We start from the raw sequence: 27,707 nt of genomic DNA on the forward strand, positions 1-27,707 counted from the left end.
CATGCATGGATAGATCGGAAGCATCCGCAGCTGCGCTAATCACCTGATTAGACACTAGCCCACCTTCATGAAGTATTTCCAAGAAGTCATTCTTGTCTTCTTTGGGAAGTTTTTCAGCGAACCTGGATAAGGAATCCCAAAGAGAACGGTCATAGCGACCCAACAAAGCGGAGGAGCTGGCAACCTTCATGTAGGAAGCATAAGTGGCACACATTTTCTTTCCTACCGAATCCAAAGTCTTGCTATCCTTGTCTGGGGGAACAGACGAGGACGTTGATCCATTCTGATTCTTACGTGCCGCTGAGACGATGACCGAATCAGGTTGCGGCTCTGCTCTTAAAAATAACGGGTCAATGTCCGGAGCCCTGTACTTCTTTGCGATCCGTGAGGGGACCGCTCCCAAAGAAGCCGGTGTCAAGAACTTATGTTCGGCAGGCTCCAAGAGACCTGGAACCAGAGGAAGTAAAGGTCTCGATGATAATCTCTGATGCAAAGTTTCGAAGATAACTGTAGTCTTCGCAGTAGAGACAGGCATCTCTATATTAAGTTTTGCTGCTCCCCGGCAAAGAACCTCATTGAAAGTGATTACGTCATCAATCGGCGATATCCTGCTCGGAGGAGTCGAAGATAACGTAGGCGAGTAATATCTCTTCAAATTCGTAGATCTTGTCGAGGATCTCGTATCACGTCTCTTGGATGATCGGTGATGTGAAGACCTCGGAGAAGGTGACCGCCTTCTCACGGAAGGAGACTTCCTCTGCGGAGTACGCTGCCGCCTTCCAGGGGACTGGGTCACTCGAAGAAGAGGTTACCTTGATCTTGACACGGTTCTTTTCGACACCGGCGACCTGGACCTAGACTCTGGAAGATTGATTCTCCTTATCTTCCAGTCTCTAAGTTCTCCCAACCATCGTGGAGAGATGTTAGCTCCTGTAGGCGATGGCGCTCTTGAAGGCTCTGGAGAGATCTGAACTATATTCAGCTCAGGGGATGAAGATGAACTCCCAGAAACAGCCACAGAAACCTGAGATCGGTCTTTAGAAACCGTTCTAGGTCATTTAGCTGCAGGCGAAGTGGAACGTGGCCTCTTCGACGTCGATCTTTCCAGAGGTGATCTTCTCGACGTCGACCTCTTCGACGTCGACCTCTTTGGCGGTGACCTCCTCGGCGGCCTCCTCCTCGGCGGCGGCGGCGACCTCCTCGGCGGCGGCGACCTCCTCGGTGTCGACCTCCTCGACGTCGAGGGTCTCTTAGGTGATGGAGTCAAGCGCTTCGACGGCGAAGCTTTTCTAGGCGTCGTGTGCCTCGACGCCAACTGGTCAGGGCTCTTCGACGTCGAAGCCTCCATTCCCCGGTTCGACGTCGATGTCATAGCGCCTCTTGACGGCGGCCTTGACTGACTTTTTGAGCCTCTCGACGGCGAACGGCGACGTCGATGAGACGACGATGAGACGACGTCGAGTCCCGTCCTCTCGTAGTCGTAGGGGAGCCAGACTTGGATCGCCTACGCTCATGGCGTCTCTCACCTCTCATCGACGGCGAATCCTTCTTCGACGGCGACTTCGACGTCGACGGAAGACGTGACGCTGATTTCGACGATTTCGAACATACCGGAACTCTAGAAGAAGATCTGTCCCTCGAAGTCGACGGGGAACGATGTTTTCGCTTCTCCCCTCTTTCCTTATGTTCTTTCCGCTGAGGAGAAGGTTTCCTGGAGTGAAGTTCTTCTCTTCCACTCACGGTTTCACCTCTGTCATGCAGGAACTGAAGCCTGCTCTTCTCCCTCTCTCTTAAAGTTCTGTTTGATAACTTGCTGCAATGGTAGCAAAGCTCTGGCTTGTGTGTAGATGGAAGACAAGCCACACAGACCGAATGAGGGTCTGTTTTAGACATTTTTTTTCCACAGGCCGGGCACTTACAAAATAAGGCAGGCATTGTGACTTGAAAAAAAGGTCAAAAAACCACAAAAATTGTTGAATTAGTCAGGAAAAGACTAAAGATGTCGAGTAATGACAAAAAATTGAAAGAACTACCAGAAAAAAGTGAAATAAAATCACCAACTGGCGAGCTCAATGCTCCAGGATCCTCACAGAAGGAGCCGAAAAAAAGAACTGACCTAACTGTCACCTGTGGTGCATGATGGGAGCCTGGGGGTTCCTGGAGGTCTTAAAGGCACGGCGCCAGTTTTTTTCCTATTGTTACAATGCAGCCTATCTAGGCTAAAGCTGCCTCTATGGTCCTGCCTGTTTTACCTTTGAAAATAAAGGTGGTGTGTTTCAAAGACAACAAAGGCAGTGCTTTCTTCTTTGCATTTTCATATAATGTCATTTATATGTCTTTATTTTACAAATGTAAAGATTTGTTTCAGGCATTTGGGGGCAGTTTTTTGAGCCTAGTATGGTTATTTTAGGCTGCATATGTATAATGCATATTATCTATATATATATAGTTATTATATGTGTATTTATATGTATGTATATATATATATATATGTAGATATATGCATATTATTGGCTATTGCTCCGGGGTCCCGCACGAGGGCGGGACTATTCAGTGCTTATGACTATTGATGAGTATCCCCTGGAAGAGAATGGAACGTTTTGTTGCCTATTGTAACAACAACAATATCAATCATCTTGATGCGTTTGTGCAGAACATCATTTGTTATCTGTTGCATTTACAGCAATGTGGATTAACTTACACATCCATTTGTTTACACCTGGGAGTCGTAGCTGCATACTTGCAAAATAGACAACACCTATCTCTCTTCAGAGTACCAGTGATTAAAGCCTCCATGGAAGGATTAAAAAGGGTTATACCGCCAAGTATTCACCCTGCCCCATAGTGGAACTTAAACATAGACCTTACAAGATTAATGGGCCCGCCTTTTGGACCAATGCACAAATTTCCGTTACAATTCCTACTATGGAAAGTTGCTTTCCCCATAACGATAACCTCACTAGGGAGAGTTGATGAACTTCAGGCATTAACTATACAAGAGCCTTTCTTTCAACTTCACAAAGACAGAGGGGTTCTACGTACCAATCCTAAATTTCTCCTTAAAGTAGTTTCTGCTTAGGGGTAACTTGTGTACAATATCAAATTAAAATAACATATCATTAGCAGTTTCACTATTAATTGAACCATCGGAATTCTGGTATAGAATTTATGTGCTGCAATGATAATAGAGCAAAAGACACACAATTGATGGACGGAATGCAGAACAAATCAAAACATTCACCCCCAGCCAAGAGATCTGGGTTGAATCCATCATTATGCTAGTTGCTAGTTTTGCCGCCATCTTAGGGAAGGTGCTGGGTGACGGTGCATTTGGCCGGACGATCCCACCCCCGGACAGCATAAAATGACATCACACTCTCGCCCGCGCAGCCGACGATCGCAGCGGGCGCGCCTAAGGCAAGCCCGTCTGCGCCCGTCCGGGCCCAGGGCCACACTCCCTGCCCAAAATCTTCCTGACAGAGGGCAGCTGAGTTACTCCAGCCAGGAGCACCTATCGCTAAGACCCAGAGCTACATGTCCCATTATCGAGTTACAGAAGGAAGGTAAAAACTGTCCATCCTGCTTGCGCGCTTTTGCATTCGCATCTACCGGGGACCCAAACCTGCCCCAAAACCAGTCCAAGATACCAAATCATAGAAACAACACTATCAAGGCTAGCTTACTCAATGTCAGGTTCTTGTTTAAACACAACATCCACACAGCGGAACTGATTGAAAGCCAAAAAATTGACCTACTATTTGTTACGGAAACCTGGGCAGATGAAGCCTCGGATGCCGATCTGACCTTGGCTATCCCAGAGGGCTTCTCCATTTATAGAGCCGACAGGAAAATGAAACGCGGGGGAGGTTTAGCAATCATAGCAAAAGAGGGGCTTAGGATCAAGAGTTCAGAAAAAGGGAGTAACCCGGACTGTGAAACCCTGATCTTTCAGATTAAGATCACAAACAATTACACGTTCAATGGCCTATTAATTTACAGACCACCAAGTGCCAAAACGCCTCAAATTGAGCTACTAAGTCCGTTCTTAGAATCTAGTGTGATAGGCCCTGACTACACAATTCTAGGAGACTTTAACCTACACTTGGAGAAAACTTCTGATCCCAAGGTAGCTTCATTCAAGGATGCATTGGCAAACTTTGCCTTGAACCAAAAGGTATACCCCGACACTCATTGTGCTGGCCATACCTTAGATGGTATTTTCACCTCATGTCAGAGCCTAAACAAAATTGGCACTCTCCCGGTTCCATGGTCAGACCACAAGCTGGTCTTCTTCTTATTAGAAATTAAAGAAGACACAGGAAGGCCCGCTGAAATTCTTAGGAACACTACATATCCCGACTGGTCAAAAGTCAACCCTCAGGCTCTTCTTGACACACTCCGCTCATCCTACCCAGTTCTCGATGCGGACAGCAATACAGCCTGTAAGCAATTTAATGGGTGGTTGGATGCCCCAGTTCAGGTCACTTCCCACAAAGGAGAGTGACTTTCAAAGGGAAAACCCCCTCACATCCATGGTTCTCAGAAGCACTGAAGGCACAGAAACAGACGTGCAGAAGGGCAGAGAAAAAGTGGAGAACCAATTACGACACCAAGCTCAAACAGGAATATAAAGCAGTCCTGGCCAGCTATAAAAAATTAACAATGACGGAAAAAAGCAAATACTTTGTGCAAAAAATCAATGAGTCAAAAAATTCTAGTAAAGCTCTCTTTGCCACTGTAAAAAAAACTATCAAAAATTGGAAACAATAGTTCGGAAGCAATGTCGTAACACATTGGGTGAACTCTTTGTCAACAAGGTATCCTAAGTTTATGATTCCTTTAAAAGTCACCACCCAGATAACGCAGCCCAGGCTCTCTCACACCTAACAAATCTAGCGGAACAATCAGCCCAATTCACACTGTTCCATTTCATCCCTCCTACAGCAGGTAAATTCGGAAAGAGGTGCTTACCACTAATTCAGGCAGTCCAATGGACCCTTGCCCGCCTAAAGTAATGCAAGTCCAATCCATACTACACAATGCCACACGATTCCACTCAACGTCATATAATTTGGAATAAGAGCTGGGTAACAACGCAGTCACGCATAGCAAATGTCATTTCTTTTTACAGGAGGCTTTAGAGGTGGGGCTTCTTTATCTATTTCAATACCACGGGAGGGGATTGGTGTGGGAGGAGTGTGAAAGGGACTGTGTGTGTTTCGGGAGGGGGCGGGTTGAAGAACAGAACACGCTGATGTCACGAGGGGGGATATTTCAGCCAAGCGTCCTGGACATGAATAATGTCCCAACTGTGGGTAGCATGAAAGCGGAGGGGGAGGCGGGGCTTTTAGAGATAGTTAGAGACGGAGACAGGACGGTTGGAGAGGGTAAACAATCTCGCGACCACGAAGAGGCAGAGTTAAGAGGGGTTTGAGGGACAGACTGCCAAGCACAGAGACAGCTCACTGGGTAGCGGCGCACACGCCCTGTAGGGGCTTGGTGGAAGAGGAAACGCCATGTAAGGAGTGTGTCAACTCTTACTCTAATATGGGCTTGATTCTAATGTCCACATAGGGGTTTGAATGATTGAATCCGTTATCGGGCATGAATCGGGCAATTTAGATTAGGGACCTAGATAAGAACATGACAGCTTGGGGTGCAGAAAGAGAGTGCCGTAGAAGATGGGTCTTAAGAGATGCGAACTCGGCTGTTGAAAAAAGCCCAGCGCTGATCGAAATCCTATGAGGCGTACCAGGGCATCATAAGAAAGCGGGGCAGAGTAACAATGGATGAGGGAAGGACGGGTAACAGAATACGAGGAAGGAGGGCAGAGGGGCGGCAGGCCACAAGAGGAAATATGCTGGTGAGGAAGGAGGGAGAAGCACAGAAACGAGCGAGAAAAGGAGCTGGCGAGGGTGAAAGAAACGGTCAGTTCACTCGGAAGGGAGGGATCGTCGAAAAAGGGTTGTGAAGGAACAGCATACGAGGACAGAGACGAGAACAGCACAAGCAGGAAGTGGTATAAGGGAGGGGGTGGCAAATGGTGAGCACTGTCGCGGCCACTTTGATGTTCTCAGTGCCACGCGGCTCACTGAGAACAACAAAGCGGCCGCGAAAGTGCTCCCAATGGCTACAGGCTGACAAATGATGCACGCGCCCAGCCCACATGCACTGTACCCCTCCGCCTGCAGCCTTTGGGAGCACTTTTGAAAACCCCTTACTAAACTCTCACAGAGCAACGCATGTGCGTTAGCTCAGCGAGACCTAAAAAGGAACAGGACCTGCACTACACTCCCAACATGTTCCAGGAGGAATGTGGCTCCATCATATTATTATCAGAAGTTTGATAACAACAAGAATAGTGCACAGAGGGAGTCAAATGTTGAAGTTGAAGAGACAAAAAAAACTGAGATCAAGAAAGGGAATAGAGAAAGAAGAAACAGGGGAAAAGGAAACTTAGAGTTATAGGAATCCTTACCTGACAGTTATATTATATTTTGTTCCTCCGAGGGTGGCAGCCACGCTGCACTGCCTGGTCATCACCAGAATATCTTGAAAGGAAGTAAAGAAATAGTTTTGCTTCAGACGACAATCACACTTCATCCCATTTTACAAATAACCGTCCTGAACTTCCAAAACAAAAGAATCTCTTGTTCTCTGGACGCCATTGCCAAGCAACTCTGGTTATGAATAAATACTTTTTTGGTTCAAGAACCACGATCCTTTGCTGGGAAATGTCTCTGTGAATATGGAGTGCACCCACAGTCTCAGAGAACAAACCCTAACAACCCAGTCCACGTCTTCATAACCCCCATCTTTCCATTTAGATCCCATGAAACTTGCAAATCAAAACAATCTGGTTCACAAAAGGCATGTTAAAGTCCTTGTACATAATTCTGTCCACCATTCATAAATAATTCAACCAGACTCTTAGATTTTTCCAAACCATGTTCTCTGAGCAACTGCAATTCTAGCTCAAGCTGATGCAGAGTTCGAATGAATGAATGAATGAATGAATGAATACGCACTTATATAGCGCATGACTACCCGGAGGCATCCCAGTGCATTAGACAACCTAGTCATTACTCAACGGTTCAGGAAAACAAAAAGGTCTTTAAAAGTTTCCTGAACCTCAGATGGTTAACTTCCAATCGGATGTGGGACATTCAGAAATTTCTTATTGCTGGACCTTAAAGTCCGTGGAGTTTGATGGAGTTTGAACATAGGTTGTATCAAGGCAGGTCCGGAATCTATCATCGACTTATGCACAATAGTCATAGCCTTGAACCAAATACTTTGTTGCACTGGCAACCGGTGCAGTTGACGTAATGCTGGCTTAGTCAAGCTCCTCCTAGGGATGTCCAACAGCAGACGAGCCGCACAGTTTTGGACTGTCTGCAGGATTTTTATCGTTCCCTGAGGGGCACCCAGATAAACTGCATTCGCGTAATCAAGCCGCAATAGGATCAGGGCCTGCACCAGGAGGCGCCTGGCTTCAAACGGGAGGAGCTTAAGAATCTTTCTTATTAATCTTATTAGGGCGTAACAGGTGGTTGCCACCTTACGAGATTGAACCAGGAAACTAAGAGTTGGGTCTAGCCAGACACCTAAACTCTTAATTTGTTTCTTGTGGGAAGGGGGCTGGCCAAAGCTGCTAGGCCACCAAGCATCCACAGTAGTGGGTGCATTGTGCCCCAACATCATGACCTCAGTTTTTGTACCATAAGCTTCAGGAAGGACTCGTCCATCCAATCGAGTACTTTACTTAGGCATGCAGAGAGATTATTACAAGCCGAGCCCTGACCAGAGTGAAATTACTAACTGGGTGTCATCGGCATAAGTGACCAGTTGCACCCCCCTGGGCAAAACCACCTCAGCCAACGGCCTCATGTAGATGTTAAACTGGTGGGACTAAGGGAGGCTCCCTGGGGGACGCCGCAGTGCAGGGGCATCTGGGTTGAAATTACCTCCTCCTCAAAGACAGCAAAAGTTCTGTCCGTGAGAAAGGAATGAAGCCATTTCAGGGCCACACCAGATACCCCTATGTCACTTAACGTTTGAATCATGACTGTATGATTGACAGTGTCGAAGGCTGCGCTTAGGTCTAATAGGATGATGGCTGCACAGCTTCCAGCATCCACAATTTTCCTGGCTTCTTCGACCACTGCAATGAGGGCGGTCTCTGTGCCCTGTTTGCGCCTAAAGCCCGTCTGGGTGGGGTGTAAGGATTTGTGGTTTTCCAGGAAGGTGGAAAGTATAGCGTTCACATGTTTTTCCACCAGCTTACTAATGCCCTGCAGCAAGGAAATGGGGCGATAATTTGTCCAGTCCTCCGGGTCTAGATTCGTTTTTTTTTTAAAATAGCCTTCCACTCGCCTGCTTCCAAGGAGGTGGAACAAGACCCGATGCCATGGAAGAATTAATTACCTCCTGAATGACTGGCGCCACCGTCTCTGATACCCTCTTAAGAATGGTACGGGGAGCAGCATTGGCGGGGGACCCGGACTTAAGATTTCCCTGCAGTAACTGCAGTGTCGAGCAGTCGAGCGGATTAAACTCCTCAAGCCTAGTCATCCCTTAAAGTATTTCATCTGAATGTTAGATCTATGTCTTGTCACTCCCAAGAAGTCTTTTCTTTGATTTCAGATAACAATCCGGACATTTTCTTTTTTACGGAAACCTGGCTACATGATCAATCCATGGCGGTTATTAATCTAGCACTCCCTGCGGGTTACATTATGCACTCCCTCCCACGCAAAACCAGAGGAGGAGGCATTGCAGTCGCGATAAAAACCTGCTATCCCTGCATCTGGAAACCTGTCACCATAGCTGGTTGCGAGAGTGCTCTCTTCAACATATCAGTGAACCCCCATTTCACATTCACGGGTCTTCTAATCTATAGACCACCTGGGCCCGATGCCGCGTTCCGCCAAAGCCTCCCTGAGGTGATTTCCTCTTTGGCCCTGAAAACCGCCAACTTCACGGTTATCGGCGACCTCAACCTGCATATGGATGCTCCTCTTTCAAACTCGATCCATAGTTTGTTGGCTGACATGGAGGCATTCCAACTGACTCAATTGGTACAATTTCCAACCCATACAGGCGGTCATTTATTAGATCCCATTCTGACCAACCTCTCTCCGAACATTACAGTACTTCATCCCAGGCCTATGGCATGGACTGACCATCACCTTATTGAATTTCATATCAGAACTTCCTCTTCCTCATCTAAGAACAAGTCCTCTGCCAGTCTTAGACGCCCCTGGAGAAACTTAAATCTAGAGCATTTCCATCAGCTCCTGTTGAAATTTCATCCTTCACCCCCTACTGAAGTGTCTAGCGGCTATGACAGTTTCTGTGACTGGTTAAATCACTCACTTGACTTACTTATTCCGGCTAAGTGGAGCAAGACTAGATCTAGTCCCTCCAACCCCTGGTACAATGACTCGCTTAAAACACTTAAAATCTCCTGTAAAAAGGCAGAACGCGCATGGCGCAAAACGTATGATACTGACCTCAAGGCAGCCTATAGGGCCTGCACTAGAGTGTATCATCGGGCTATATGCACGGCCAGGGCTGCGTTCTACTCCTTGGAGATAAAAAATAGTACCAACCCCACCAAGGTCATTTTCAGGGTGTGTAAGGACCTTACTGGTAAAAGGATTGATACTGCCGCTCTCCAACCTTCCATGTCACATTGTGAGAACTTAGCCTTATTTTTTGTAGAAAAGGTGGAGGCTATCTACAAGTCGTTTGCCCAGCTCCCCATTGCGGAGACTAGCTCTATGTCTCTGGTCCATAAACCACTGCTGATCATTCCTAGTCCGACCTTGGATGAATTTATTGCCCTGACGACTAAAGTCAAATCCGGCTCCCCGGACGATCCCATGAGACCCAATCAATTTCGGGAATTTGCTGAAGGCTGCTATCCTGCTTTGCATGGCCTCATTAACTTATCCTTCAGCTCGGGTAGTGTCCCCAAAGCTTGGAAACAGGCGACGGTGATTCCGATTCTTAAAAAACCCGCCCTTGATCCGACCAAGCCTGAACACTACCGACCCATATCCCTTCTTCCTTGGCCAGCTAAACTGGCAGAAGCTCACGCTAACGCCATACTATCTTCTCATCTGCAGGAAGCTAATATATTGGATAATTCCCAAAATGGATTTCGTGCAGGCCACAGCACAGAGACTGCCCTCCTGGCTGTGGTGGAACACATCAGGCATTTGCTGGATCTGGGTCAGACGGCGGCACTGATCCTATTGGATCTCAGTGCCGCATTCGACACCGTGTCTCACCAGATTCTGCTACACCGCCTGATGGAAGCTGGAGTTGGAGAGGTGGCACTTGAGTGGTTTTGCTCCTTCCTTCAAGATCGTGCCTTTAAGGTTTCCACTCCTCCTTTTGTTTCTGCCCCTCGCCCTATACTCCAGGGTGTCCCCCAAGGGTCGGCCCTAAGCCCTACCTTATTTAATTTATATGTCCAGCCATTAGCGGAGGTAGCCCATAACTTTGGTCTCTCCTTAGTGTCATACGCCGATGACACGCAGCTGGCGGTGGCACTCAATGGCGATTCCAACATGGATGCCTCCACCTTTCAGTCAGCTCTTAAAGCTCTGGCTGGTTGGTTGGCTGACAATCGGCTTCAACTTAATGCCTCTAAGACCGAGGTCATTATTTTTGGTAGGGAAAGTGAATTATGGGGAGATCAGTGGTGGCCGTCCGATCTTGGCCCTGTCCCCACCCCTGTGGCAGAGGTTAGAAACCTCGGGGTGTGGTTTGACAATAAGCTTTCTTTCACGTCCCACACAAAACGAGTGGCCGGTACTTGTTTTGGTACTCTGCAGTGTCTCCGACCTATCTTCAAGTCTTTCGATGCGGAGACTAGACAGATTATTGTCCAAGCCCTGGTGCTAACTAGACTGGATTACGCCAGTTCCTTGTTTCTGGGCCTAAACCAGGCTGAGCTATCTCGCCTACAGAGGGTCCAGAATGCGGCGGCTAGGATGCTTGTTGGCCTTCCTAAGTTTGTCTCGGCTCGTCGGACCATTCAGGATCTTCATTGGCTGCCGGTGGGGCAGAGAATTAGGTTTAAAGCTCTCTGCTTAACCTTCAAAATTCTTAAAACTGCCTCCCCTCCTATCCTTGCACAGACCATCCAGCACTATGTTCCCACCAGAGCTCTTCGCTCTGCCGGATCTAATCTGGCTATAGTGCCACGGTTTAAAAAATCAAGGTTGGGCGGCCGCTCCTTTTCAGTGATGGCAGCATCCCTCTGGAACTCTCTGCCGGCTTCCTTGCGCTCTATTCCTGAGCTGCTTCCTTTCAGGAAGGCACTTAAAACCTTCCTTTTTGCAACCACTTAGGCCCACCTTTTTAACTTCCATTACTTATTCTGTCGTGTTGTGTTGTTATTCTCCAAGCGCCGGGACGCCACTTTGCTGCGGCATCCGCGCGCTATACAAAAACCAAATAACATAACATAACATAACATAACATCCCAAGAGGGGGAGGGAGGAGTGGTACCGGGTCAACCTGCTGAAACAAGGAGTAGATTTTGGCCACTTTAGTAGCAAAATAATTTGCTAATTCATCGCAACGTTAGCCTCGTATCTGTGCAACAGAATTTTTTCAGTCGAGCTGGGGGAAGCTAGTTCAAAAACTTTCAGTTCCCCTTGCGGAGTGCCCCAGGGGTCCTCTTTAAGTCCAACCCTTTTTAATTTGTATGTAGCCCCATTAGCTGAAATCATTAGGGCAGCTGGCTTCACACCAGTGTCTTATGCCGACGACACCCAGATTGTGGTGTCTATTAGCAAGGATGTGAAAGAGACAGCGGAGAAATTCAGATCCTGCATGGTACAAGTCAGACAATGGATGCTCACCAATTGTCTGAAATTGAATGGGGATACAAGTGAGGTTCTGGTGCTAGGGGGTGATCCAAACATCTGGTCCCCGGAGTGGTGGCCTGATAGCCTGGGCAGCTGTTCGGTTCCAGCAGAGAAGGTCAAAAATCTGGGTATGACCTTAGATATCAATCTTTCCTTCGACGCCCAGGCCAGTAAATTGGCTTCGGCAGTCTGGTTCATTTTAAAAATGATTAAAAAACTATTGCCCTTCATCCCAAAGGATGCCAGGAAAAAGATGGTAACTGCCCTTGTCCTGTCTAGGATAGACTATGGGAATGCCCTGTATGCCGGAGCTAAGCTGCAAATTCTATCAAAACTTCAGCGCCTGCAGAATGCAGCTGCAAGGCTGGTGCTAGACATTCCTAAACACGAGCCAATTACCCATAAATTAAAATCCCTGCACTGGCTCCCTATCGTCAAAAGGATTAAATTTAAATCACTGTGTCTGTCCTACGAGGCGCTCCAGGGGTCTGGCGCTCAGTTCTTAAAGACCCGTCTGAAACAGTATGAACCCTCCAGGCTTCTTTTTTTCCAGTCAAGCCAAATTGATCCTGGTGCCCAGATTCAAAAGAGCCAGATGGGGAGGCAGAAGTTTCCTTCTACATACAGCAAAAATTTGGAACCTGCTTCCAATTTCTATAAAAAACAGTCCATCCCTGCTTTCTTTTAGAAAAGCAGTGAAAACCTGGCTTTTCACGGTAGCCTGCTAGAGGGCTTGATCAGGCCAGAAAACCTTCTTCTGTCTTAGCGCCAAGATGCCCTCAGGCATTCGCCCGCTCTATAAAATAATAAATCAAATCAAATCAAATTAAACCTGCACTACTTTCCCAAGAGGGGTGGGTTGGGAGCTCCCGTCAGTCTGAATGTGGAACGTGTAGCACATTTATTGATTAAAAGAGATGCTGGATTGCCATTTACTTCTTCTACAAAAGGGCCGCTCTGGGTGACCTCTAGGACTGCACCAAGCATGCAATCCTTCTCCTGTCTCAGGCACCGTCATTGTGTCTGATTCAGTCCAGTAAAAACTCCTAGTGTAGATGCAAGTTGTGAAAAATCCTTATTAATCACTGAAGAATTTTGTTGAAATCCTGAATTTGTTGAGAATTTGGCATTCTATTCTGTATTGGGCTGTGGGGCCATCAGGACTGAAGGCATGCTCCAATATATCTGTCTTTGATTCTGCAAGCTCGGCACAGAGGCCAGTTGGGCTGGGACCATTGACTGTGACATCCCATTGTGTGCCGTCTGATTCATGTTTCAGTTTCCCAGGTTCCTGCAAACATCGCAAGGATCATCTCTTATTCTGCACATTATTAGTGTTTGAGGTATTTAAATTGCCAAAACATCTGTGTTGGGTTTATATCTGTATATATACATCTGTTTTGGGTTTATATCTATAACTAGAATCAGAAACAACATTATTACACTTAGCAATTCTTCTTACATTCCACAACTTTCCATCTTGAGTAATTACAGAATTACTAAACACTTTTTTGATTTGTATAGGTTTACCAAACTTACATGACCCTTTCATCATCAGACCTGGTCTCATAATCCTTACCCAATCACCCACAACAAAATTATGAGTTTTGACCTTCCATTTTTTACTGTACCAACTCATGGTCTTGTGTTGCTTTGCTTCTACTCTCTTAGCTGTATCATGTACACATTCTTTAATGTCCAGTTTACCTTGGCACTTGTTCTTAAACCACCATGGACACGTTTTTGAAGCTGGATCTCTTCCTTTGAGTAGTTTAAATGGACTAAGCTCTGTTGTAGTATGGGGTGTAATTTGATACACCCACAATCTCTCTCTTAACTCATTCATCCATTCACCACGCGTTCTCACCACATCTGTTATATAAGACTTCAACACCCTATTAAACTGTTCCACCTGGCCATTCTCATGTGGTTCATATAATGATATACACTTGTGTGTAATACCATGTTCCTTTAAGAAATTCTCCATCTTTAATGATTTCAATTGCACCCCATTGACCGTAACTAAACTCTCTTTAAAAAAACAATCACCGCATTGGTAGTGGCATTGGGTACAAATTTTACTTCTGGCCATTTTAAGTGGAAATCAATCAACACTAGCGCATATTGTGAATTTTCTGGTAAATTCTTAAATGGGCCTGAAACATTAAAGGCTAACTTTTGCCACGGCATGTCTGGCCACTTAACAACCTTTAAAGGTGGAACATTAGTTTTTAGCATTTTCTCACTCGACACACACTCTTACATTCTCTTACTGTCCTATCTATAAATGCATCCATTCCAGGCCACCAAAAGAAACTCCTAATCAACCTCTTCATAGAAGATATACCGGGATGTGTCTTATGAGACAACTTGAGTATGAGATCCTGTATACCTTGTGGTGGAACACATTTGCCCTGACTTAAACAAAAAACCATTTTCCCATTCCAATTCATCCGCCACCCTTGCAAATGGTAAGAGCTCTTCTTTAATTAATTTTTTTTTAGGCCATCCTTCCATTATATATTTTTTAAGAGTACTCCACCTATCCTCTATCCTGACACAACTGTCCCACTTCTCCTCTGTAATCTCTTGAAAATGGTCACCCATCACATCAGCTATAGTCACAATAAATTCTCCTTCCTTAACCACATCCACCTTGTCCTGTTCACACAGCAGACGAGATAGAAAATCGGCAGTGACATTTTTCTTTCCTGGAACATACTCTGTGCTAAAATTGTACTCCTGCAATCTTGATGATAACCTCGCAATCCTGGCAGAAGAATGCCAACCGCCACCTGTGGACAATATATTAACTAGCGGTTTATGGTCTGTCCTAAGGATAAATCTACAACCCCACACATATAACCTGAAATGTTCCACCGCCCACACACACACGAGCAATTCTCCCTCAATTTCTGCATATTTCCGTTCAAACTCGTTCAATGTGGGTGAGGCAAAAGCCACGCACAACTCCTCTTTTCCTTCTCTTTGGGACAGAATGCCCCTAAACCATATAAACTGGCATCCACCGTGATTATGCACTCTTTCTTCATTCTAATGGGTTTCCATGTAGGAGCATTAATTATATCCATCTTTATACATTCAAAAGCCTCCTGTTGTTCATTTGACCACACATTTTGTCTTAATAAAACCCGCAATGGTTCCATTTTAGTCGCAAAATTTTCCACAAACTTACTGTAATATTCACACATACCCGTGAACGATAACAACTGATCCTTATTAATAGATTATGGGGCTTTAACAATTGCATCTACATTAGTCTTCTTTGGAACAATTCCATTTCCAGACAATGTGTGACCCAAATACTCGACTGTACGTTTGAAAAGATAACATTTGTGTGCCCTCAATGTGAGACCATGGCTCTCTAACCTTTTGCAACACTTCATCTAAATGAAATACATGCTGAGTTTCGTTCCTTGAGAAAATTAAAATATCATCCTGGAAGCATTTGACAAATTCATCCAAATCTCTAAATATCTGGAACATCACTCTTTGGAACACTGACGCGCCGACGCCAGGCCAAATGGCATTCTCGTATATTGGTATAGGGCAAAAGGCGTAATTAACGCTGTGAGTTTCTTTGACTCCTCCTCAAGTTCTATTTGGTGGTATGCTGATCGCAAATCTAACATTGCAAATATCTGGGCTCCCTCAAACATTGATACAACTTCGTTAATATTTGGCATTGGGTGACAATATTAGAGTTGAGAGCTCTAAGGTCAACACATACTCTCCATTTTTGATCCGGTTTGCGGACCAAAACTATGGGGGAAACCCACTCAGCCGATTCAATAGTTTCAATAATCCCCTCATCTGATAATTCTTTAACATATCCTTCAATTCTTGTCCTACACTAATTGGAACTCCCCTAATTTTTTGTTTGATAGGTGTGGCATTTTCCTTTAAAACTATTCTATGAGAGAAATCCTTTAATTTCCCTAACTTGTCACAAAACACATTCTTGTAACTGTTTACCAATTTCTTCTCTTTATCATTACAGTTATCGTTGTTACCAATGGTGGCAATCTGATTATATAGTGTATCATCACATAAAGAACTTAAAGAACTACCGCCCCATCTCACTCCTCCATTCCCTGCCAAAGTCATTGAGAAAGCCGTCAATAATCAGCTCGCCGCCTTCCTTGAATCCAACAATTCCCTCGACCCCTCACAGTCTGGCTTCCGAGCCAATCACAGTACCGAAACCGCCCTCATCGCAGCTACAGACAACATCCGAACGCTACTGGACAACGGAGAAACAGTTGCCCTCATCCTACTCGACCTCTCCGCCGCCTTCGACACAGTCTGTCATAGCACCCTCATACAACGCCTCAGCAATGTCGGAATACAAGGAAAAGCTCTGGACTGGATCATCTCGTTCCTCGCCGGAAGGACTCAGAGAGTACGCCTCCCCCCATTCAAATCAGAGGCCACCGAAGTCATCTGCGGCGTTCCACAAGGATCATCTCTCAGTCCCACCCTCTTCAACGTTTACATGAGTCCAACATCCATCGCGCAACAACACAACCTCAACATCATCTCCTACGCAGACGACACCCAGCTGATCCTCTCCCTCACCAAAGACCCAAACACCGCCAAATCCAATCTACACGAAGTAGCCGAATGGATGAAGAACAGCCGTTTAAAACTAAACTCGGACAAAACAGAAGTACTCATTTTAGGATCATCCCCCTCTTCCTGGGACGACTTATGGTGGCCACCGGCCCTGGGCACAGCACCCACACCTACAGATCACGCACGTAACCTGGGCTTCATACTAGACTCCTCCCTCTCGATGACCAGACAAGTCAACGCCGTCTCATCTTCATGCTTCAACATCCTACGCATGCTCAAAAAAATCTTCAGTTGGATCCCCACCGAAACAAGAAAGACAGTCACCCACGCACTGGTCACTAGCCGACTGGATTATGGAAATACCCTTTAGGCCGGAACCACAGCCAAACTACAGAAAAAAACTCCAACGCATCCAAAACGCCTCAGCCAGACTCATACTGGACATCCCCCGTCAAGCTCACATTTCCGGTCACCTGAAAGACCTCCACTGGCTCCCCGTCAACAAGAGAATAATGTTCCGTCTCCTCACCCACGCACACAAGGCCCTCTAGGACCTAGGACCCGAATGCCTCAACACAAGACTGTCCTTCTACACACCCACCCGCCAACTACGATCATCCAATCAAGCCCTCGCCGTAATTCCGCGCGTCCATAGATCCACCGCTGGAGGAAGATCCTTCTCCTACTTAGCGGCCAAAACCTGGAATTCCCTCCCCACTCACCTCCGCCTTACACAGAACCACCTCTCCTTCAGAAAGCAGCTTAAAACCTGTCTATTCGATAAGTAATGCACCCACCCTCCCTCAAGCGCCTTGAGACCCTCTGGGTGAGTAGTGCGCTATACAAATTCCTGAACTTGAACTTGAACTATAAAGTGACTGGTTCTTTTGCTCTTGGATTCAATATAATTCCTAGTTTATATTGATCACGCCATCCCAGGACATTAACCCCTTTCCTTGCAATGTACAGTTTAATATCAGTACTCCTATGCTTAAAACAGATTCTCACTCCAAAGTAACCCTCAACTTCAATCTGATTGCCTTCAAAACTTTCAGCCAAAAAGTCAGATGGTACTAAATTCTCTAAACACAATTGTTCAACTGCTCTACAAAATATTGATGTGTGATAATTGTCCACTGGGACCCTGAATCTACCATTAACACTATGTTCACTCCACAAACTCTAAAATCCCCATTAGGTTAATTCCTAATATAATCAGGAACTCCATCAATAATAGAAACAACAAAACATCTATCTACTTTGTCTGTTTCATGTACAAGATTAGGCCTGTTTACTTCATTATTCGCAACACATGACACTGCACCTCTGGAGGGTGTGACATTATGTCTAATGTCCCGACATACACTTGTGAAGTGCCCTACTCTACCACAGTTCCTACATTCCTTGTTGATTGCAGGACAACCCGGAAATGATGCTAAATGAGACTTATTGCCACATCTAAAACAAACCGCATTGTTCCGTGTTGACCCTTGAACATTCCTGTACATATTAGTGTTCGAACTTCCTCGATAGTTGTGTTGGAAACGTGTGGGTTGTCGTTGCATTTGGTTCTCATTTTTTGGTTTAATATAACAAACCTCCTCCTCTGCCATTTTTTATTTGCATTGTCTTTGACAACCTCCATCCATTTTTCCGACTGTTCTAATGCCTTTGCTTCTGAAATTGCCTCAGCCAAACTAGGATTTCCTAAAACCCATAATCTTTCCTGTATTGTTTTATTTTTAACATGTACTATGATTTGATCTCTTATCATTTCATCCGTTAACAACCCAAAATTACAATGCAAAGATAAAGATCTCAATCCTGTGAGGAAGTCATCGAAACTTTCATCATATTTTTGCTCTCTAGTATAGAACTTGAATCTGTTTAAAGCAATACTTGTAACAGGCTTAAATCTTTTTTCTGTTCTTAATAAAGCCTCATTATACACATTCAAATTATCACCGCTTCCATAGCTCTGGGAAGTAATTTGAGGCAATGATCTAAAAATAACTTGCCCTCCGAACCTAAACAATGCAAAAAAATACTTTTCTTTCTTTCTGCCCCCATGTGTTCGCCATCTATAGCCTTCATGTTTGTGATAAATTCTTCCTTCCATCTCGCCCAAGGCATGGGAGGATCACCCTTGGACTGCAAAAACTTTGCTGGGGGTCAAATTGCATAGTTACACGTTGTATTAAGAAAATGTAACTAGCAGAATTAAATACAGTATATATGCATCAACTAAGTTTTAAATGTGTAACTATATATTGTGTGATAATAGAATGATAATTGTTATACTATGACTCTTAACATATTAATATAATTTGAAAATACCCTATCATTTAAAAAAAAAATTAAATACCACATTGTAAAGAAACACCACATTAGTTGTCCTTTGCGTTGAAATGAAGAGTAATCACCGTGTAGTATTTCTTCGTAGAACACCAGGAAGAGAAACTGGCTAACTTTGAGGAATAAATGGTTGCGTAGTGTTTATTTGTAGTTTACCAGAAAATGAAGAATAAATTGCTGCGTAGTGTTAAACTGTAGAAAACAAGAAAAACGAAGCATTTAATGTTGTGTAGTCTTTAGATGTAAATCACCGTATTTGTTCGTGTTTTGTTTAAGAACAGTTGCCCCGGTGATAAAAATGCCCGCTGATGACATCAGACGTAAGCGTGCTATGTCCTGACGAAGATCAACGCGCTGACTTGTGTAACGTCTCGACGAAGATCAACGCGCTGAAATCATTGCCAAGACTCGGTTGCCATGGACGTTCGTCGGTGTTGGAATTCTGCAGTGCCGCTTAACAAGCGTGAGTGAAACTCAAAAGATGCAACAAACTCCCAATGTACACGATGCGGTGCCAAAGTAATGACCGTCTTGTAAGCTTCCCATAAAACTGACGGGGAACCAACAGATGCAGTGTTTTCCGCAAAGAAGTATTTTGAGGCTTTGCGGATTTCTTTTCAAATTTACGGGACTTGTAAGTATCTGGGGTAAATAGGGTAAAGCCTCTTACGGGACATTTGGTGGTAGGAGTAGGTTAACACTACTGGTGAGTGGTCTGATATACCTCTGGGTTTGATCGTAATGTCATCAACGTTCTGCAGACTGGTTTCCGATGTCAAAAAATAGTCTATTCTAGATAGACTGTTGTGTGCATTTGAATGAAACGTGTATTGTTGTGTTGTGTGATGGGTATGCCTCCAAATTCAACCAGCCCCAGTGCCTCCGCGAAACTCTGCAAGCGAGAGAATCCAGGTGCCTGCGTCCTCACCGGATATCTGTCTAACTTAGCATCCATTGTGGTATTAAATCCCCCCGATAATAAGGTCTCCTTCCGGCAGGTCTCCTCTCGCCAGTGGTATAGCGTCCGATATGTGCCCATTGTCCGTTACATACGCCAGTGGTCCGGTGTACAGGAGGCGGATCCACACACAAAACTTAGGGACAAATCCCAAATGAGGAAGGACAGCGAAAAGGTAACTCCACTCCACCATATCAAAAGCCATCCTCGCATTTAGGGATATGACAACCGCCGGCTCTGACAGGGCTGGTGCTTGAGCCATCGCTCCATGCAAGCGTCTGAGGTTTAGCGCAGTGTTTCTATTTGGCATGAAGCCTGATTGGTCCGGGTGAACTAAATGCGGGAGGTGTGCCATCAGTCTGTTTGCCAGTACTTTAGCAAACATTTTTGCCTCCGCATTGAGGTATATTGGGCGATAAGAGGTACACTCTGACAGAGGTTTACCAGGTTTCTGGATAGCCACTATTGTGGCCAGTCGCTGGTCAAGCGGCAGTTCGCCTCTATCTAAGCTGTCGGTGTACATTCGCAGTAAGTGTGAACTGATAGTGTCCGCCATCTGTTTATATAATTCTATCGGGATCCCTTTGGGTCCCAGCGCTTTGCCTGACTGCAGCGAGAAGATTGCGGCTTGCAACTCGTCCTCTGTGAGATCCGCCTCCAGCTTCAAGGAAGCCTCCTGCGTTAGTTTTATGCATTTCTATACCTTTTATGGAGGCTGCTGCCTCGGCCTCGGACATGCCCGATGCCGATGTATAAACATCTCGGAAATGCCCTGCCAATGTGCGTATAATGGCCCACGGGTCTGTTGTGAACTGTCCCTCTGCTGCCTGTAGTTGCGCTATTCCCTTAGTGCTCTGCTCTCACCGATCAAGCCAAGCCAGGAGCTTCCCGTCCTTGTCCCCTACATCATATACCTTATGTCTGGTTGCTGTGAGGTTGGACATCGTCTCTCTTTGCAGATGATCCCTATACTGTTGTTGTTTGAGGTGCAGAGTGTGCGTCGAGTCAGGTGTGGGGTCCGTCGAGTGGTCTGTTTCGGCTGAGTGTAATTCTAGCTCTAGATCCATTAGTTCTTTCTTTTTTTCTCGTTTGTGTCCCGTATTGGAGACTATTGCCTGCCCCCTAATTACAGTCTTGTAAGCTTCCCATAAAACTGACGGGGAACCAACAGATGCAGTGTTTTCCCCAAAGAAGTATTTTGTGGCTTTGCGGATTTCTTTTAAAATTTTCGGGACTTGTAAGTATCCGGGGTAGATAAAGTAAAGCCTCTTACGGGACATGTGGTGGTAGGAGAAGGTTAACACTACTGGTGAGTGGTCTGATATACCTCTGGGTTTGATCGTAATGTCATCAACTTTCTGCGGACTGGTTCCGATGTCCAAAAATAGTCTATTCTAGATAGACTGATGTGTACATTTGAATGAAACGTGTATTGTCGCGTTGTGTGATGGGTATGCCTCCAAACGTCAACCAGCCCCAGTGCCTCTGCGAAACTCTACAAGCGAGAGACTCCAGGTGCCTGCGTCACCATTGGATATCTGTCTAAGTTAGCATTTATTGTGTCATTAAACTCCCCCCCCCCCGATAATAAGGTCTCCTTCCGGCAGGGTAAGCAGAAATTCACTAAGAGCTGGGAATGCCACTGTGTGGAGCGCCGGGGGGATGTATACTGATATCACATTAATAAGCTTACCTTCCCATTGACCCTGTATTGCTGCAAATCTCCCCTGATCATCTTTTCTGGTTTGGATTACTATGAAGGAAGAGTTTTTCCGCACCAGGATACCCGTTCCCCTGGAGCCCGACGAGAACTCCGAGTGTACCACCATCTTATACCCCATCTATCTAATGCCTTACACTCAGTGACTGTGAGGTGTGTTTCCTGCAGGAGTGCCAATGTGGGAGCTTGACGTTTCAGGGCCTGTAGCACCAGTCCTCTCTTAATCTTGTCTCCTAGCCTGTGTACATTCCAAGTGAGTAGTGTGACGGGGGTCACCTCAGCTTCAGGGGCTGTGTCCTGGGTACAATCAACTGGGGTGTATGATGCGGTAGTTGATGAGCGTGAGCCGTAATCCAACCATGTTATGTGGAAACCTGTCAGCCAGGGGATATTCCACCATGTTATCATTGCCGTTACAAACTAGAACAAAAAAACTCGGAACCCATACTTCCCAACCCCTTGTCAAACCCTCCCACCCTGCCTCCCTGCCCGACGGACTCTGAACTTCCCGCTACCCCAACTCAGCAGAGGGCTTCATCCCAACCCAGAACAGTGTACTTGCGTGAAGGGGGTAGAAAGTCCATGGAGAAGCGCAGACCTTCCCTTCCCTCCATAGCCCGCATCAGCCCAGTGTCCAAAGCCGGCGCTTCTGCAGCGTTATCTATGTTTGGGTGTCTATTGATCGGCCCGCTTTCCAGTTTTATCCGTGGGCGAGGTCGTCCACTTCTGTCCGCTGTGAACATTCCCGGTCTGATTGCCTTTGATCTTGGCTGCTTGAATCTCCGTTCTCGTTCCGATAGCGTTGGCCTCTATTCCCGCGACATGGTCCGTCTACTCGTCGCCAGCCTTTTTTGCACCATTTTTTCTTAGCTTGTTCCATTGACACTGGCAGTACACTACTCGTGCATTATTTACACTTATTGTGGTTTTCTGCACCATTTTTTCTTAGCTTGTTCCATTGACACTGGCAGTACACTACTGGCTTTCTTAATGGCGGGTACGCACACCAATCCTACCCCACCTGACCTCAGCTGACGTGTGGGGACATAGGGGGGTCAGGAGATCCGACCGCGACGGAGGGGCCCTTCCCTGCAGGATCCGATGACAGACACAAAGTGCCTTGAAAGTGACTCTTTCTTTAATTGGGAGTCAGTGTAACGCGGCCAGGGCTGCCCTAGCCGATGCCCTTCTCGGACGCCTCAAAATAAGGCGGGCTGCCACATTCTGCACTCCCTACAGACGGAGCATACACTTGGTTGTTGCGCCTAGATAAAGGACATTACCATAGTCCAGGCGCGACGTCACCAGGGCATGAACCAGAGTCTTCCTAGACGCTACAGGGAGTAGGTCCAAGGTTTAACGCAGGACCTTCAGGATCCCAAAACAGGCGCCTGCTACCCGTCTTGTGTGATAGTCTTAGGAAAGACTGGGATCTAACCAAACTCCCAAGTTCTTTGCCTGCACACAGGGCGTAGGTGACCCCCCAAGTCCTGGGGGCCACCATGCCGATGACAACACAGTCGGGGCCTTACCCACCACAAGCACCTCTGTCTTGTTGCTATTCAACTTCAGGCAGTTCTTAGCTATCCATGCAGCCAATTCTTGCATGCATGCCGTGAAGTTGGAGGCAGCCAACTCCTGTGCCTGGGTCAGGGAGACCACCAGGTGCGTTTAATCGGCATAGGATACGACCCTGATCCCGACCCCTCAGCAGTCTCCGCTACGGGAGCTACATAGAGATTAAACGGGGTCGGGCTCAGGGTCGAGCCCTGCAGCACTCCCTGGTTCAGCATGATGACCCTGGAGTAGTGTTTGCCCGGTCTCACCTGGAAGCAGTGACCCGACAGAAAAGATTGTAGGCAATTCAGGGCATTGCCAGATACCCCACCCTTCCTCAGACACTACCAACGTGTGATGGGCTACAGTGTCAAAGGCGGCACTTAGATCCAACAGGATCAAGGCCACCGTTTGACCTGCATCCACAAATTGCCTGATGGATTCAGTGGCAAGAAGCAGCGCGGATTCTGTCGAGTACCCAGCTCGAAAGCCGGACATGGTCCCAGCCCTACTGGCCTGTCTGCATACCTGGATGATCCTGAACCAAAAGTCAACTCGTCTTGCAGCCCAGCTACCTCCAGAACCTTGGGAGGACTGCCTGCCTTCGATCAAAACCAAGGTCTCCAGGGAAAAGCAGACCTATTCACAAAGTGGCTTGGTATACTGTAGGGGCGTTGTCTGGTATGTAAATACAACAGCTAGGCCCAATCAATTTGCATACTCCGCCTCTATCTGCAAGAATAACATCCAACACCATTCTGTTCTGTAAAGTTACGAGACAGTCCGCCTGAAGCTCAGCGGTGAGGTCTCAATGCCCCCACCGTATTGTTTACTGTAGCCTCGACAACGCGAATAAGGTGTCTGATGTCTCTGCTATTAGCCATAGGCCCCCAAAATTGGAGGAGTCCTTTGATAAAGTCCCCTCCCTCTTGTCCTGCCGTGTGGGGCTGTATATGTTGGAGGAAGGAGGAAAGCCACATAACACGATCCCGAAAAATTTATCGGCAACCATGTGACAGACAAAATATGTACCTTGAGCTGGTATTAACAGAGGAGAAGTCTGAGATGAAAAAGTATAAGTATGGTTACAAGTGCTCTTTCCTAATTGGGCTTTGACATTCTGACCATTCCCTTGCAAACAGTAATGGCCTCGACAGGGTAGAGTCCAAACGGGTGGAGATCTTTTTCGTCCAGCCCTATCTGTAAGGCTGTTTTTGTATCGGGTCAAGTTCCAACCATCATATGCTTGCTTCTCGTCAGGTGGGATCTTCCCACCTTCACCAGTATTCTTTGTCATGGCTACTATTCCCTTCATCAAGGGTTCGTGACCAAACATCAGTATTAACAGGGTATCGAGGTTGGTGCTCATATGCGTTGGAAAACATGGCCAGAAATGCCCAGGAGGATCCTTCATAAGAAAACGGCAAGACTAAAAATAGCATCCCCTTATCCGTGCTGTGAGGCATGAGCCCACAGACCCAACAATCGGTGGTGTTAGTGACCAGTTGATGCTGATGCAACAACTGTATGAATGAATTGTTAAAGTATTCCGTTCTCCTGGTCTGTTCATGTTCAGAGAGGGTATGTAGCTGGTGCGGGGAGACAGTAGTGTGAAAAGATATAGGGTGAGAGGTGGGTGTAGGTACAGGTATTGGCTGCAAAGTGTGAGTAACCCAACCCACACAAGCTAATAAAACACATAGAAAGATCAAAACACAGAATACTACGCCACATCTACTAAACAATAATTTACAATATTTCTTTTTCATTTCTGCTCTTTTATCATTTTCCGATTCACCAGAATTCATCCTCTAAAGTGTTGCTCGTGGCAATCTTCCTATCTCACTTAGTTGTGGTTATTAGCCGTCCTATGACACTACAGGTCCTGCAGGCCTATTGCCACTACTCAGGTCACAAACCAAGTCTCCTACCACGACCCTGCAACTTAAATTGGATGATTCCAGTATCACACAGGAAAGGAGAGAAAAAAATATATATGCAATTCAAAATTTGAAATGTAAGTTCAGAAAAAGGAAAAGTTTTCAAATGTCTCTTGTCTTTCTAGGCCAAAGATTGTATTTGTTTTTGTTCGGCGCAGTCTGGTCCTGAAAAAGTGTCTCTGGATCAGTTGTATCTATTTTGAGATGCGATGGTACAGCTTCTTGCAAAACATCATCGTCTTCCTTCTCAGTCCGAATTCATTCAAGGTACAAACCGGGGGACCCTTTCTCCTTCAAAATCACCTATACCTTTGCGGACCCACTGGTCAAAAGGCAAAGGCAAGGGTACCTTTTTGCAGTGCACACCATGAATGCAGTTCAGTTCTTTTTCCCAACAACCTTCACGGCTGTACGTGTCGTCAGCAGGACCTGTCTTGGCGGTCCCCAGCGAGCTCCAGATTCTTTTTTCTTTGGAAATTCTTCAGACACACCCAGTCCCCAGGTTGGATGGTGTGCCCGGGATCGGAAGAGGCCTGAGGCAAAAGCGTCTTGTACCTGCTGATGGAGAACACGCAATTTAGTGGTGATGTCATGCAAATAATCAACCAACATTGGATACTCTATATCCGAGTACTTTTTGGGCCTAGGGACACCCCAGACATTAGCCTGGCATCTGAACACAATTTCATATTGGCTAAGTCCCACACGAGAATGAACAGCTGTTCGGGTGGACAAGAGAGCCAAAGGTAAAGCATCGGCCCAGGCAAGACCCGTGCTGGCCTGTATCTTTGCAAGTTTAAGCTTGAGAGTGCCATTATAGCACTCTACCAAACCCGCTGACTGAGGGTCATTTGCCGCATGGAATTTCTGCTTAATACCTAGACCTGTACATACTTTCTGCATGATTTGGCCCACAAATTCACTTCTATTGTCACTCCAGACAATTCGAGGTAAACCAAACCTCTGGAAGTATTCCTTCAGAAGGACATTTGCTGTAGACAAAGCAGTATTATCCTTTAGGGGGTAGGCCTCTATCCATCTAGAAAAAGGCGCACACCACCATTAGGACATCCTTTAGGTTATTGCATCTCTCCATATGAATGTAGTCTATCTGCAACACCTCAAAAGGATATGTTGGGGGAGCAAAATGGCCTGCTGGAGTTGGTGTCCCTCTTCCTGGGTTATGCATTAAGCAATGCAATGCTTAACTAGATTGTCTGCACATTTAGGGATTCCCGCATTCTGCCATACCGTAGCCAAAAGCTTGCATATTCCTTTCACACTGATGTGGGCTGGACCATGCGCCATAGTCACTACTGGAAGTACATAGGCGTCTGTTAGCAGCCAACGCTGATGTTCCGACAATTCTATCCAACACCCCGTCACATCTAACATTCCCGTACCATCTTTCCACTTACTTAATTCTTTCTCTGTAGCCTCTTCCTGAATCATTTTCACACTTTCTATTGTGTCCTCACACATTCCTCCTTGACTGACCGATCTGGCAGGTCCAGCAAAATACATACGACTTGTCACATCTCTAGCTGTCTCTTTTGCTATCTGATCCGCGAAAGCATTTCCTTCACCTACGTCATCAGTGATCCTCTTATGTGCACTACACTTCACAATCGCTATCTGAGTGGGCAAGGCAAGTGATTCTAAGAGGTCATTTACTAGCTGGCCATGCTGTATTTTAGTACCGTGTGAGGTAAAGAATCCTCTTTCCTTCCAGAGGCGGCCAAAACTATTGACTACCCTGAATGCGTATTGGCTATCGGTGAACACATTCACTCTTTTTCCTTTAGCCAATACACAAGCTCTAGTCAGAGCTATCAATTCAGCTGCTTGGGCTGAATTCTTCCTAATGCGTGCTGTTTCTACAATTGTATGCAAGGTGGTAACAGCATAGTCCCAAGGGATCCAGAGAATTGTAGATCAACTTCCTATAGATGGTTGAGATTGCTTTTTCGGTCAGGGGATTAGTTAGCAGCTGGTCCTCCAGTGGGGATGCCTCAGGCAACTTCCCCCCCCTTCCCAGATGTTACCCTGCAGAGCGTGACCCACCTGCAAATGTCAGAACCGTTTTTAGTCGCCTAATTCATACCAACCGGACCATCGAGTTGCACCTCCACCAGCAAATGGTCTGAGATTCCCCCTGCTATGTGTGTAGCGGCCCTAAAGTCATCTTTATGGACAGTCCGGGTGAAAAGATAGTGCAGGCATGCCAGACTACCATGTGCTGCAGACAGGTGCGTCCAGTTCTGATACCCTCTTGCGCTCTAGGGGCATTTATGAGTATCATGAATATAGTATAGGGTCAGTTCTGTCACTCCAGTTACCCCCAATGCGTGTATGCTCTGTCGTAAGTGTCTTACCCTTTCACAGGATGAGTCAGTCTTGTCTGGGTCTCTTTCCTGTTTCCCGACATTTGAATGGCACCTCCGAAGACTCGCGAGAGCAGTGACCCACCAGCAGGTTTTGTGGAGCGCTTTTGTCCTGGATATAGTGCTGCATTCAGTAGGGCACCCACTCTCTTTTCTTTGCAGTTGCCTGTAGCTCAGCAGTCCCAAGGTAGCAAGTCACACCTGGCCTGTCTGTAAGTGCAGCCCCCTCTGGAGGCCTGACCATCAGCAATTGAGCCCACATTCAAGTCAGTAGATTCAGACTTTGTTGTGTTAGGAATTTGGCAAATG

At 46.2% G+C, this 27,707-nt stretch overlaps 2 long non-coding RNA genes across 4 annotated transcripts in view; one reads left to right on the top strand and one right to left on the bottom strand.

Annotated features, from left to right (window-relative positions):
• The window catches only part of LOC144805565 (uncharacterized), a 906,387-nt gene that overhangs the window by 205,466 nt on the left and 673,214 nt on the right, over positions 1–27,707 (bottom strand). The gene's annotated exons all lie outside the window — the stretch shown is intronic.
• Positions 1–27,707, top strand: part of LOC144805582 (uncharacterized) — a 114,947-nt gene that overhangs the window by 84,754 nt on the left and 2,486 nt on the right. Inside the window, exon 3 of one of the 2 annotated variants that reach the window (XR_013605548.1) lies at positions 19,116–19,302. This is a non-coding gene — a long non-coding RNA (uncharacterized LOC144805582). The remainder of the gene's footprint in view (positions 1–19,115; positions 19,303–27,707) is intronic. The other variant, XR_013605547.1, reaches the window with a different exon arrangement.

This window comes from Lissotriton helveticus (genome assembly GCF_964261635.1).
Source record: "Lissotriton helveticus chromosome 1_1 unlocalized genomic scaffold, aLisHel1.1 SUPER_1_unloc_15, whole genome shotgun sequence".
NCBI classification, from domain to species: Eukaryota; Metazoa; Chordata; class Amphibia; order Caudata; family Salamandridae; genus Lissotriton; species Lissotriton helveticus.